Source organism: Coenobita brevimanus, chromosome 109 (assembly GCF_032717465.1).
Source record: "Coenobita brevimanus isolate Jiangsu-jjx chromosome 109, ASM3271746v2, whole genome shotgun sequence".
NCBI lineage: Eukaryota > Metazoa > Arthropoda > Malacostraca > Decapoda > Coenobitidae > Coenobita > Coenobita brevimanus.
In genome coordinates, this window is record NC_137062.1 from 10623839 (window position 1) to 10637279 (window position 13441).

Consider the following 13441-nt stretch of genomic DNA (forward strand, 5'->3'; position numbering starts at 1 on the left):
ATCTGTCATAACAATGCCGCCGTGGGCATTTATTTTAAGTACCATCAGATGGTTTCATCAAACGTAGAGGAGTCGTTTGATGAAAGTACTTAGAACTGAAAACTGAGTGTGAGTGGAACCAACAAAGTGGTGTAAGGTGAAGCAGGCCCAAGACTGTGCCTTGCCCGGGGTTGCCAGACCAGCAGACGGGTATAATTGATCCGCCTCAAGTTTTAATAAGCCACCAGAGTCCCACCAGGTGTCCAATACAATCCCAGCACAAAAGTGACTACACCGAAGGAAACATAGAAACACTTTATTGGCCCCAGATTGTCTTGTCTTATTTTTGTTTTATCTACACGAGATACATAGTAGTAGTAGTAGTAGTAGTAGTAGTAGTATTTTAATTCTTTAGGAGAGACTTTTCGAGCAAGATAGGTTAGGAGTAGACTGTAGCAGCAGTTGAATAGGGAGGTACTCCCAAAGTGGATGGAAAACTGATGCTGATGACAGGGAGAGCTGGATTTCCCCTTTCATCAGCCATCGAGACTAGCTTCTGACCATCCCTCTCTGCTGAACCCTTTCAGTGTTTCAGTAGCACAGAAAGTAGGTTAACATACTCTCCTGTATAATTTCCTCCGACTGTCAAAACCACACTACATGCACATTACACACCACACTTCCTTTTCTTTATATAAAAAAAAAAAAGAAAAAAAAAAAAAAAAAAAAAAAAGACATCACAATACCCAGCCTTGGTGTCCCTGAAGGGGAGAGAGCATAAAAGCCCCCATCATCGGTCCCTCTCTAAGTGACGACCAAGAAACCATTTCCTGACTCATTTCTTTCTCATATCGACAACATTCATGTGCTTTCCTCTAATTCTATTGCTGCTGAACACCATGTCTCTTCTACTAAACCTCACTTTCTCTTCGTTACTGAGACTCAGCTGTCTGAGGCAGCTGGTAGAAAACCTTTCTCTGTATCCTTCTACTTCCTCCATACCATTTCAAAGCCAAAGGTGCTGTTCTGTATATGTACGCAAAAACATACTTGCTCTCTTGTTACTGAACTAGAATTATCTGAATTCTCTATTCTCTGGTTCGGGCTATTCTGCCATTTTCTGACTAAATACATCTGTATCATTTACTTATCCCTTAATTCTACTGACTATGAAAAATTCTTCTACTATCTTTCTTCCACGATGGAACTCACTCTATCAATATCTCCTTTCTCTGAAATTTCAGTTTTAGGTGATTTCAGTGTTCACCACATTTGGCTTTCCTCTTCACTGATCCACCTGGTGAACAAGCCTTCATTCTTTTCTATCTTTAATGACCTATAGTTTGAACAGCATCTTACCTGTATCCCTGGCTGCTTTAGAGAGAGTTCTAACGTACTTTACCTTGCCTTACAACTAATCCTTCTACATACACTGTTTATCGTTTTTCTTCATTTGGCTCCTCCGATCACAACCTTATCACCTAAATCTGTCTTATTGTTCTAGTTTGACCTGTGAACGCTCCCAGGAAATGGCGGCTACGGCATTTTGGAGCTGCTAATTGGGAGGCCCTCAGGCAGTACTTCTTTGATTTTCCCTTCCATGGTGTAGAACCATCAGTGTGTGACTCACGCATTATGGGGGTTGTTCTTTCAGGCATGTAAGTATGAATTCCTTTCCCTTACCCAGTGACTAATGCAAAACAAAAGCTTGATTCAATCACACTTGATCTATTGTGTTCCACAACGAGAAGAAGACCATCAGAAGTTACCAAATCCAACCCACCCATGAATCTCGTCTCTTATGTTTCTGTCCAGAACAGTGCTTAGTCTGTCCTTCGCTCTGCTAAAAATAATTTCATTTGCTCTTAATGCTCTGAATTCTCCAACTGAGATTTTCCCATTCCTTCTGGCACCTTGCCAAAAGCCTTTCTAACAACTTTAACTCATCATCCTTGACTCCTCTTTTTCACTCTCATGACTCTGTAGCTGTTTCTTTTACTGATAAAGCCGAACTCCTTGTTCAGGCTTTCTCCTCCAGTTCCATCTTTGATGATTCAAGTGCTGTTCCTCCGCCACTTCAATGCTCTGACTTCCTCATGGCTTATATTAAAATGTCTTCAACTGATGTGTTTTCTGACATCACTGGCCTCAGTACCAACAAGGCATATAGTGTCCCTCCTGTTGTCCTCAGCAACTGCACTTCTGTGTTTACATCCTGCCTAGATACTGTATACTCTTTCTTTTTTGCGTGTCAACTTGCACCTTTCCGTCTTGCTGGAAGTGTGCTGTCACTCTGCCTGCCCAGAAGAAGGGTGACCAATCCCAGCCCTCTAACTATCGTCCAGTAGCTTTTAACATCCTGTATTTCTAATGTTTTTGAATCTGTTCTTAACAGATAAACTTTAAACTATCTTTCCCCTCACAACGTTCTTTCCAACTATCAGTATGTGTTTCACCAGGGATGCTCCACTAGCGATCATCTCACCTTCCTTTCAGAAACCTGGTTATCTTCCTTTCGGAACTGGTGAAAGGATTGTCCTTGCAACTGCCATTTCAAAGGATTTCGAATGGGCCTGGGATAAATCATTAATTCTCAAACTGCTCTCTTACAGTTTCTATCTTCTCTGTGTGCCTTCATATCTATCTTCCTTTCTGGTCGTTCTATAACTGCTGTCGTAGATGGAAACCGTTTTTTTTCCTAGGGCTATCAATAGTTTTTTTTTTTTTTGTAAGGAAGAAGGAACCAAAGGCCACGAGCCCGCAAAAACTGTTCCTTGCAAGAGAAGAACAAAATATAAGAGAGAGCCAAATTCAAGATCTGATCATTTTGAGATGCCTGGACACACTGCATTTGAAAGACTGGAGATCATAGGAAGCAGGAAATACAGACGGAGGGAGACAGTTGCAGAGTTGACCTGTTGCATAAATAGAGGACTAGGAGTAACGGTTAACTCTTGCATTAGAGTGTTGGACAGAAAAGGGATGAGAGTTTACTGCTTGACGTGTGCTACGCGTCCATCGTGGAGGTGGAGGAATGCATTCAGACAGCTCAGAGAAGCAACGACCACTGAAGTAGCGATAGAAAAGAGATAAAGATGCAACAGTGTGGCGAAGAGACAGAGGTTGAAGGGAGCCAGAAAGAGGAGGAGAGTTAATGAGACCAAAAGCCTTTGACTCCACCCTATTGAGAAGAGCTGTATGTGGAGAACCTCCCCACACATGCGAGTTGTACTCCACACAGGAGCGGATAAATCTCCTGTATAGAGTCAACAGTTGTGCAGGGGTAAAAAACGAACGGAATCGGCTTAGCACACCTAATCTCTTGGATGCAGATTTTACAAGAGATGTAATATGATCTTTCCAAGATAAATCCCGAGTAAATGAAACCCCAAGCATGTTCAAGGATGATGTAGGATTAAGTTGAGTATTATTGAACATTAGTGGGTACACCTGTGGAGGATTTTATTGGGTTGATAGATGTAAGAACTGAGTCTTTGATGCAATAAAAACAAGATTATTTTTACCCCAGTCAGAGATACGAGCCAAGTCAGACATAAGGTGTGCCATAGCCTCAGCCCTTGTTTGTTGAAGTAACTGCTGAGATGGACGTTGCAGGAACCGAATGGAAAGGTGAAGGGTGGAGTCATCAGCGTACGAGTGGATAGGGTTAGATGTACAGCTTAGAAGGTCATTGATGAATAAAAGGAAGAGAGTTGGTGATAGGACAAAGCCCTGAGGAACACCACTGTTAATAGATCTAGGAGAACAGTGGCCATCTTCAACAGCGCCTATAGAACGACCAGAAAGGAAGCTAGAGATGAAGACACAGATAGAAGGATAGAAACTGTAAGAGGGCAGTCTGGAAATTAAAGATTTATGCCAGACTCGATGGAAAGCCTTTGAGATGTCAAGGGCAATGGCAAAGCTTTCGCCAAAGTCCCGAAAGGAGGATGACCAGGAGTCTGAAAGGTAGGTGAGAATATCGCCAGTGGAGCGTCCCTGAAGGAACCCATACTGACGATCAGAAAGAAGATTGTGATATTAAGATGCTTTAAAATTTTTCTGTTAAGAAGTGACTCAAACACTTTTGAGATACAGGATGTTAAGGCAATTGGACGATAGTTAGAGAGTTGGGAATGGTCACCCTTCTTTGGGACTGGCTGAATGAGAGCAAACTTCCAGCAAGAAGGAAAGGTACAAGTTGATAGACAAAGACGAAAGAGTTTGCCTAGGGAGGGTGTAAGCACAGAAGCACAGTTCTTGAGAACAACAGGAGGGACCCCATCAGGTCCATATGCTTTGTTAGTATTGCAGCCTGTGAGGGCAGAAAATACATCAGCTGAAGAAATTTTAATGTCAGCCATGAGGAAGTCAGAGGTGGGAAGTGAAGGAGGAACAGCACAGGAATCGTCTAAGGTGAAATTGGAGGAGAAAGTCCAAGCGGAGAGATCTGCTTTATCAGTAGAAGAAATAGCTACAGAATCATCAGAATAGAAAAGAGGAGGGAAGGATGATGAGGTAAAGTTGTTAGAAAAGTTTTTGGCAAGGTGCCAGAAGGAGAAGGAAGAATTCGAGTTAGAGAGTTGAGAGTATTTAGTACGGACAAAATTGTTTTTAGCAGAGCGAAGAACAGACTTAGCACGATTCCTGGCAGAAACATAAGCAAAATGTGATTCAGGGGTGGGTTGGCTCTGGTACCTTTTATAGGCCGTCTCCTTGTTGCGGACAGCATTAGACCGAGAGTGATTAACCCCTTAACCGCGGGCTTGTTTTGCTTTGACTTCCGGCTCCCGCGGGCATATTCGTGCTCCGACAGACTCTCTAAAATTATTTGCCAAAAATCAGTTATTAGTCCTAGAATATTAAAATCATATATGCTTATGGCACATACCTTCAGCTTTCTCCTGGGGTGTTTGTTGAGCCTTCGTCGAGTACCGTAGGACTTGTGGAGACCTCTGAAGTTGGGTAACGAAGTCTCCACTTGACACTTCCCAGCAACCAGTAATATGATTACCACAGCCTGATATTATCACTAGAAACACTATTCTATGATTCTTAAATAGTTTGGAATCCATACTCCAAAAAAAAAAAACACTGCGAAAGCAATGAAAATTACGAGCGCGTATAACCTTCCCACTTGACATCGTTCGCAGATGGTGTTCTGTCATTTATTATTCATAAAAACAGTCACAGTTTATATTTCTATTACTATATAACACTTATATATATCTATAGTCTTTATCCATAAGTTTCCTTCAGTAAAAGTAGTTTATTGTCACTGTAGGCATTATATTTCTCTTTCAGTAAAATACGTAGCATTCACTTTCTCGTCCTGTATACTAGCGTTGAGAGTGAATCTGTCACTTTCACCTTCACTCTCATAACTCATAGTATTCATACATGCTAGAGTGAAACTTTCACTTTCATTACTCCTAGTATATTATACTCGTATTCTTATAATACTACTCATTTACATTTCTATTTATGTTCTCTATATTATTTACATTATTTACATTTCTATTTTATTTACACTGTGTTAGGCACTGTCACTTGCAGTAACTTATAAAACTATTTTCCACTGTTCACTTATATTTACATTCATTGCTTTCACTTGCTGTTTACACATTATTTACACATTATTTACAATTCCACTTGCACTGTTTTACTCACCAGAAAGATTGTAGTCACTCTCTATCAATTGTCAGCCCTTTACCTCTTTCCACACGAGGTTTAGTAGGGAGTAGAGGTCACAGGGCCCTTTGCATGGGGCTAAAAAGCGGCGGAAGTTAGCAGGCGTGAATCTGACGTACTTTTACCTTGAAAGATGACAGTAAACTGATACTGGTGGGCCGGGGTGGCCTACCTAGGGAGAATGCATTACTGCCAACGTCAGCCTCGTGAGAGCTGCTAATATATAGCTATGAAATGATTGGCAGGAAATCTAGACAATACATTATAAATTAGGTAGTTCCAGGTGAATGGAAATTTCACTTAGGCTTCTCCCTTCCCTCCTTATATATATTTTTATTACGAGAAAAGATGATACAGGATATTTCAAGGGGAAATAAACAGCGCAAATTAGCGAACGAGTGCACGTGAGGTGTTGTCAGGTGATAATTAGCCAATTCCAGGTGTATGGCACTATCACTTACCTTATTTCTTTTTTGTATATATTATTTGATATAAGAATAGGGCATAGGGCTTATTTCAATGGATGAAATCAGTGGAAAAATCCAGGGAAGATTTACTTAGCATAGAATACAGTGTGGTGGCCTGCAATAATTAGGTAGTTCCCGGTGAATGTAAATATCACTTGGGCTTCTCCCTTCCTTTCTTATATATATTTTTATTACGAGAATAGATTATACAGCATATTTCAAGGGGAAATACACAGCGCAAATTAGCGAACGAGTGCACTTGAGGTGTTGTCAGGTGATAATTAGCCAATTCCAGGTGTATGGCACTCTCACTTACCTTATTTCTTTTTTGTATATATTATTTGGTATAAGAATAGGGCATAGGGCTTATTTCAATGGATGAAATCAGTGGAAAATTCCAGGAAAGATTTACTTAGCATAGCACGGCCAGGCAGGCGAGAGGAGAGGGTAATGGAGGGGAGGTAGGGAGGGGAGTCAAGAACGGGGAGAAATGGCTAAATTGTCAACAATGGATGGGAGTACAGATGAGATTAGGAGTGCTGACTAGTGTTGGACATTGGCAGTACTGATAGATGATACAAGCCACCACTTGATAGCCCAGGCGAATTCAAAATAACACAGAATCACAAAAGTGACGCCCCACAGTATGATCCCTTGCTCCCAAGCATCACGAAAGTGATGCCCCGCGGTTAAGGGGTTAAACAAAGGCTTTCTTGCATTAGTCAAAGGCTATGAGAAAGGAATGCATGCTTCCATGCCTGAGAGAATAACTTCCATAATGTGCAAGGCACACTCAGATAGCTCCTGGCCATGGAAGCAATAATCATTTCAGGGAAAATCAAAGAAGTACTGCCTGAGGGCCTCCCAATCCACAGCTCCAAAGTGCCACAGACAACGTTTCTTTTGGAGTGTCCACAGGCCATACCGGAGTGATAGGACAGGTTAAGATGATAAGATTGTGAACGGAGGAGCCCAACGGAAAGAAAAGATTAACAGTGTAAGCAGAAGGATTAATTGTAAGGAAGAGGTCAAGTATGTTGGAGCTCTCTCCAAGGCGGTCAGGGATACGGGTAGGGTGCTGTACAAGCTGCTCTAGGTCATTAACCCTTTCAGGTCTCAAATAGGTCCCAAGGTCATGTTTGGCAAATGCTTTTTTTTTTTTTTTTTATACCAAGGTTTGCAAATAAAGAAAAAATATCATATTCATTCACAAGGTAGTAATACACATTTGCCTATAAAACATTAGAGTTCTAGTCGTGATACGAGTGCTGCAAAAATGATGGGAAGTTGCATAGCAAGTGGTGTGTGGTAGCATGGTGAGTATTGCCGTCTCGCTGGGTAAATCACCTTGGTGTGTAGGCGACGTGATTGCATTGTTTGTTTCCATGTTTTTCCATAAAAAACAGTGCACTAATATATGTCCATTATATCTCGCATGATTTGTGAATGATTCTCGAGATGTTTTCTTTACAAACAACAAACTAAACAGTTACAAGATCCTTATAAAACTATCACTTACTAGTTACTGCTAAATTATTTTACTTTGCTCTTATTTTGCTTAGTACTGTCCAAGGCTGTGAGGGTGAGGACATGGGGGTAATCCTATGAGCTTGCCTTTTGTATGTACATATGTTTATTTCATTGTTGCTAACTATATCATCCTGTGTACTTACAGGCAGCAGTAGAGACAGTGGTAAAATACTTATTATTTCTCAAAACTGACGGTGTTATAAGTATAACCAGGAAATGTGAGAGACTCATGAAGTATAAATAAGAAAAATGTAAGGAGTTACAGACAATAATTTGTCAGTGAAAAAGGCAACACTCGCTGCACGTGTATGTCCACCTGGTAACAAATAAATGCATGGTACGTGTATAAAAGGCTACAGAAACAACCTTAGAAACCTAAAATCATAAATCTGTATTTATTTTCCCTCAGACACTCTAACACCCAGGAAATGAATATATATTGAGACATACAACACGGAAAACTTTTGCTTGCCTGTGACGCGGCAGCTATGTGTGTAAGCGGGAGGCAGGGTGGGTAATTGGAGGAAGAGTGGAGGGTGGAGGGTGGGAGGTAGAGGGGTGGGGGGATCGGTGGGAGGCAGAAGGGTGCACGATGTACGGGGTACGGGATTGGAGGGAGTGTGGTGGGTGGAAGGGTGGGACTTATGTACTGAGTTCGTGAGTTCTTCACTGACGCGCAGATGGCCACAATATACAAAAGTCATGTGTGTTCTCAGATCGAATACTGTTCACCACTGTGGAGTGGATGTGGAGCGGTTGCATTAAGGCAGTTGGACAAAATTCAAAATAAAGCCATTAGATTAATCATTAAAACTGCCATCATGCAAGACCTTCCTCCATTATCAGTACATAAAGATATTGCTTCTTTAGCGTTATTTTATAGATATTTTTACCCTAAGTGTTCAGACGAACTGGCTTCAATTGTTCCTCCCGTTCACATTTTCTCCCGAAATATTCGGGCAGCTGGGAGCGCCCCTGAATTCACACTCTCTACCCCGCAATGCAGAACCTCAGCTTATCAAAATTCATTTATCCCCAGAACTACTACTTTCTGGAATTCGCTTCCTGGGAGTTGTTTCCCACAAACATTTGATCCACTTCAGTTCAAGTCCAGTTGTTATGGGTATTTTATGAATGGAGGATGCCTTTACACACATGGACGTATATTTTTTTCTCTTTGTTTTTCCTGCCGCCATTCATTATCTAAAAAAAAAAAAAAAGGTAGAGGGGTGGGGGATCGGTGGGAGGTAGGGGGGTGAAGGAAGGGGGATATGAAAGGGAGGAGGGAGGTGAGAGCTATGTATCCTACAGAGCAGTAAATATACTGTATATTGCAAACAGTATTCTTTTGCTAAATGAACTGTCTGATACCAAAATAGTAAAAAAATATTGCCAGATCAACAGTATAATAGAACCAATATGTTGAACCAAACCCCCCACCATGATTAGCTCTTCCAGACTATGTAAACTAAAATATTGTGATCTACACATGCCTGGTAGAAGCGGAGGTGTCTGGGGAGTGGATTGTATCTTTATTTCATTCACCAGCCTAATGCAAAACAGTTTTCATTCATGTCTAAATATGCTGCCACGGGAGTGGCTAGGAGACCCCTCCCGAGAAATCCACTATAGTGGCCAGGAGACCTGAAAGGGTTAAGGATAGAAAAGATGTAGGCTTGTTTACCAGGTGGATCAGTGAAAGGAGAGGAGAGCCAAAGGTGGTGGTGAACATTGAAATCTCCTAAAATGGAGATTTCAGAGAAAGGAGAAATGGATAGAATGTGTTCCATCGTAGAAATAAGATAGTAGAAGAATTTTTGATAGTCAGTAGAATTAGGGGATAAGTAAACAGTGTAGATATATTTGGTCAGAGAATGACAGGATAGCCGAAGCCAGAGTGTAGAGAATTCAGAAGAATCGAGTTCAGGAACACGAGAGCAAGATAAGTCGTTGCATATATATACACAAGAGCCATTTTTGGCTTTGAGATAGTATAAAGTAGGAGGGTACGGAAAAGGGTTTGCTGTCAGTTGCCTCAGACAGCTGAGTCTCAGTTAGAAAGAGAAGTTGAGGTTTAGAGAAGGAGAGGTGGTGCTCAACCGAGCGAAAGTTAGAGGAAAGGCCACGAATGTTGCAGAAATGAAGAAGTGGTGTTCCTCAGGGCTCTGACCTATCACCAACTCACTTCCGTCTGTTCATCCGGGACCTTCTAAACTGTACATCTAGTCCTATTCACTCATACACTGATGACTCTTCACCTTTCCGTCCACTCCCTGTTGCGTCCATCTAAGTGAACAAACAAGGAATGAGAATATGATACTTAATATCTGACTTGGCTAATATCTCTGACAGGGGTAAGAATATCTTTTCTTTAATACATCAAAAACTCAATTCTTACATATTTCGAATCGTCAAAATCTACCACAGAAATATCCTGTAACTTTTAACAATACCCAACTCAGTCCTGCGTTATCCTTAAACATGCTTGGGGTTTCATTCTCTAGGGATTTATCTTGGAAAGATTATAATACCTATCTCGTAAAATCTGCTTCCAAGAGATTTGGTGTGCTAAGCAAACTCCGTACTTTCTTTCCCCTGCACTGTTGTTGACTTTATGCATGGGTTTTATTCACCCCTGTGTAGAGGATAACTCTCAAATGTGGGGAAGCTCCCCGCATACAGCTCCTCTCAGCAATATGAAGTCAATGGCTTTTTGTCTCATTAACTCTCCTCCAGACTTACTGGCTCCCTTCAACGTCCGACTAGGAAGAAGCGTGAATGAATGTTCAAGTCATCCATTTTATTTCTCAATCTTAACAACCAAATTTATGATCTTGGGAACAGGTGTTGATGATGATGATGATGATGATGGGTAAATGAATGTGCAGACCTTTTCTTAATATTTTCTAGTTTAATACAGTGGTAATAAGTGGGAATGATTATACTGATGATGATACAATTAATAATGATCAGGAAGCTCAAATCATTAGAATATGACCAAAATATTGATGGTTATGATGATGATGATGATGAGGAGGAGGAGGAGGAGGAGGACAAGGACGAGGACGAGGACAAAGACGAGGACGAGGAGGAGGAAGAGGCAAAGGAGGGGGAGAAATTCAGAACGTTCACTGTCACGAAAACGAATGAAGCTCAAATATACCTGAACACGTGTTAGAGCTCTCAGCTTAATGTAATTGTTTCTTTCTTCTTTCTTTTTTTACTGTGAGTCGAGAAAAGTTTGTGTAAATGAGAAGTAATGTTTTGTCAGGTGGAGGAAGTCACAGAGGCGAAAGCGAGTGGAAAGTTACTATAGTTTATAATGCAACCTGCAAGAAAGATGAGACGTGTGTGTGTGTGTGTGTGTGTGTGTGTGTGTGTGTGTGTGTGTGTGTGTGTGTGTGTGTGTGTGTGTGTGTGTGTGTGTGTGTGTGTGTGTGTGTGTGTGTGTGTGAGCTAGGAACGTCTGTGAACCAAGCAAGATTGTACCTTCCAAACAGAACTAAGCAAATTAAAATATGAATCAAGGTCCGTTCATTTCGAAATTCTTGAATAAAATGCAGTCTAAAAACTTGAGGTCGTAGGCAGTGGGAAAGACACTCTCAGGAAGACAATTCCGGAGCTCACCATTAATGAAGATGCAAGACATAAAGTACCAGTTAATTTTGGCATAAAAGATGAACTGGATGTACTGAAGTCTAAATAAAAGTGTGTGGCAACATGAGTGTTGTGTGCCCTCCCCACTGGGATGGGGATACAAGCAGAGTTCAGATGTGCAGTGACCATTACTACAACGAGAGAGAGAGAGAGAGAGAGAGAGAGAGAGAGAGAGAGAGAGAGAGAGAGAGAGAGAGAGAGAGAGAGAGAGAGAAAATTAAAGGGAGAAAATAAGTCGGTAGGACAAAATAATGACTCCACCCGATGTGGAAGTGGTGTATGTGGTCAGCTGCCCTACACACCTGAGAGGTGTACTCCACAGGGGCGTTAATGGGGTTCCTGTACATCTCAGCAAATGAGTGGCCTTCAAGAATGTACGACATCGGTTAATAGCACGTAGTAATTTCTCTAGTTAATTTTGCAACCAAAACTAATTATAATTTTGCAAGAGGGATCACGAAAAACTAGACTTCTAGGACACTCAAAGACTATGAATGACCGAGGTATTTGTTGTTAAAGGTAAGGAGATGGCCAGGCGGTGGGCTATGTAGGCACTATGGAAGAGAGTTTTAGTGGCCTTAAAAGCAACAAGGTCTTTGTCTCACAGATAAAGGCCTGGTATATGTCAGATGTCCCAGAACTTCATTCCATAATTGTTGATGTGACTGTGGTGGTGGACGGTGTCAAAAGCTAGTGGAAAAGTGAAGAGTGGAGTATGAGTGAATGTAGATAGATCTACAGCTAAGGTCACTGATGATTCCCGTAGATGAGGGTCAGAGGCCGTCTGTAACAAGAGACAAAATTACAAATACGGAACATAGACAAAGACACACAGAAAGGAACACACACACACACACACACACACACACACACACACACACACACACACACACACAAACGAAAAAGAGCCAAATCAGACCCGACATACAAACGTAATCGCTATGTGAGTTTATAAAATTGAGATGCAGAGACAGAAGGAATGCAAGAAAGAGGGAAGAGGCCAAACGGGTAGGGGCGATAACATTAAGCACGAGGACGATGGAGAATTGAAGAGAGGAACGAAGTAGGAAGACAGCAGAAAAACCAGTTAGTAGTGAAGGAAGGTTGGACACAAGGCGTAAAGAAGGAAAGGTGCAAGAGGAGTCGGTAAGAGGATGAAGAGGTAGGTAAAATAATGATATGAAAACAGTGGACAACAAGATGATAAGACAGGAAGAGAGAATAAGGGAAAGGAAAAAGAATGGAGGAAATGAAGAAGGAAAATAGAAGAGGAGGTAAGATGTTAAATCCGGATATGTGAAGGGAAGAAGGAAGAGGAAGTAGACTGAAAAGAAACTTGGAAGAAAACAGGATAGAAACGGAAGAAATAAAGGAAGGAGAACTGGAGATGAGTAAGAAAGAGGAGAAGGAGAACGTAGAAGAAACAGGGGTGGAGAAAAGGACAGAGAAAGAGGAGTTAGGAAGAGGAAGAGTGCAGGGGAAAGAGGTTTATGTTGGGTAGGCTGGTCCCAAGGTGGTAGTAACTCCATTAGTGTAATTGCTTGGTCCCCTTAACCTCAGCCTCATCTCGGAATCGCCGAATTGGATCATATGTAAGCTATGTCATCAGCTGTACACTCAGCAAAATACATTGAACAAGAATATCAAAATCTGAGACGAAATGGAGAAGAGATACAGGTAAAAACTAATGGGGGAATAAAAGACTACATGATTAAATTATTTCTAAATATAATTACCTCCACCAACGAAGATGGAGGAGGCTATGTATTCACCTATGTTTGTCTGTTTGTTTGTTTGATGGTCCACAAGATATCTCCAAAACTTATCAATGAATTTCAATGAAATTTTGTGGAATGGTGGATCACGGGCCAAGAAAGAACTGATTACATTTCGAGGTGGATCTGGATCGAGATCCTGATCCTCCAATAGCATTGGCGGAGGTATGCACTCTCTGAACCCTTTCTAGTTACTATACCTCATACCAATTAATCTGGCCAGGCATGTATGGCAACACTGTTCCTGACGAGATTCTGATTGGCTGGAGGTGTTTGTTCGATTTCGTTGTTGTTTAAACCGATACTCTCTTTATTATCAGATGTGATACTGAGTTTGTCGAC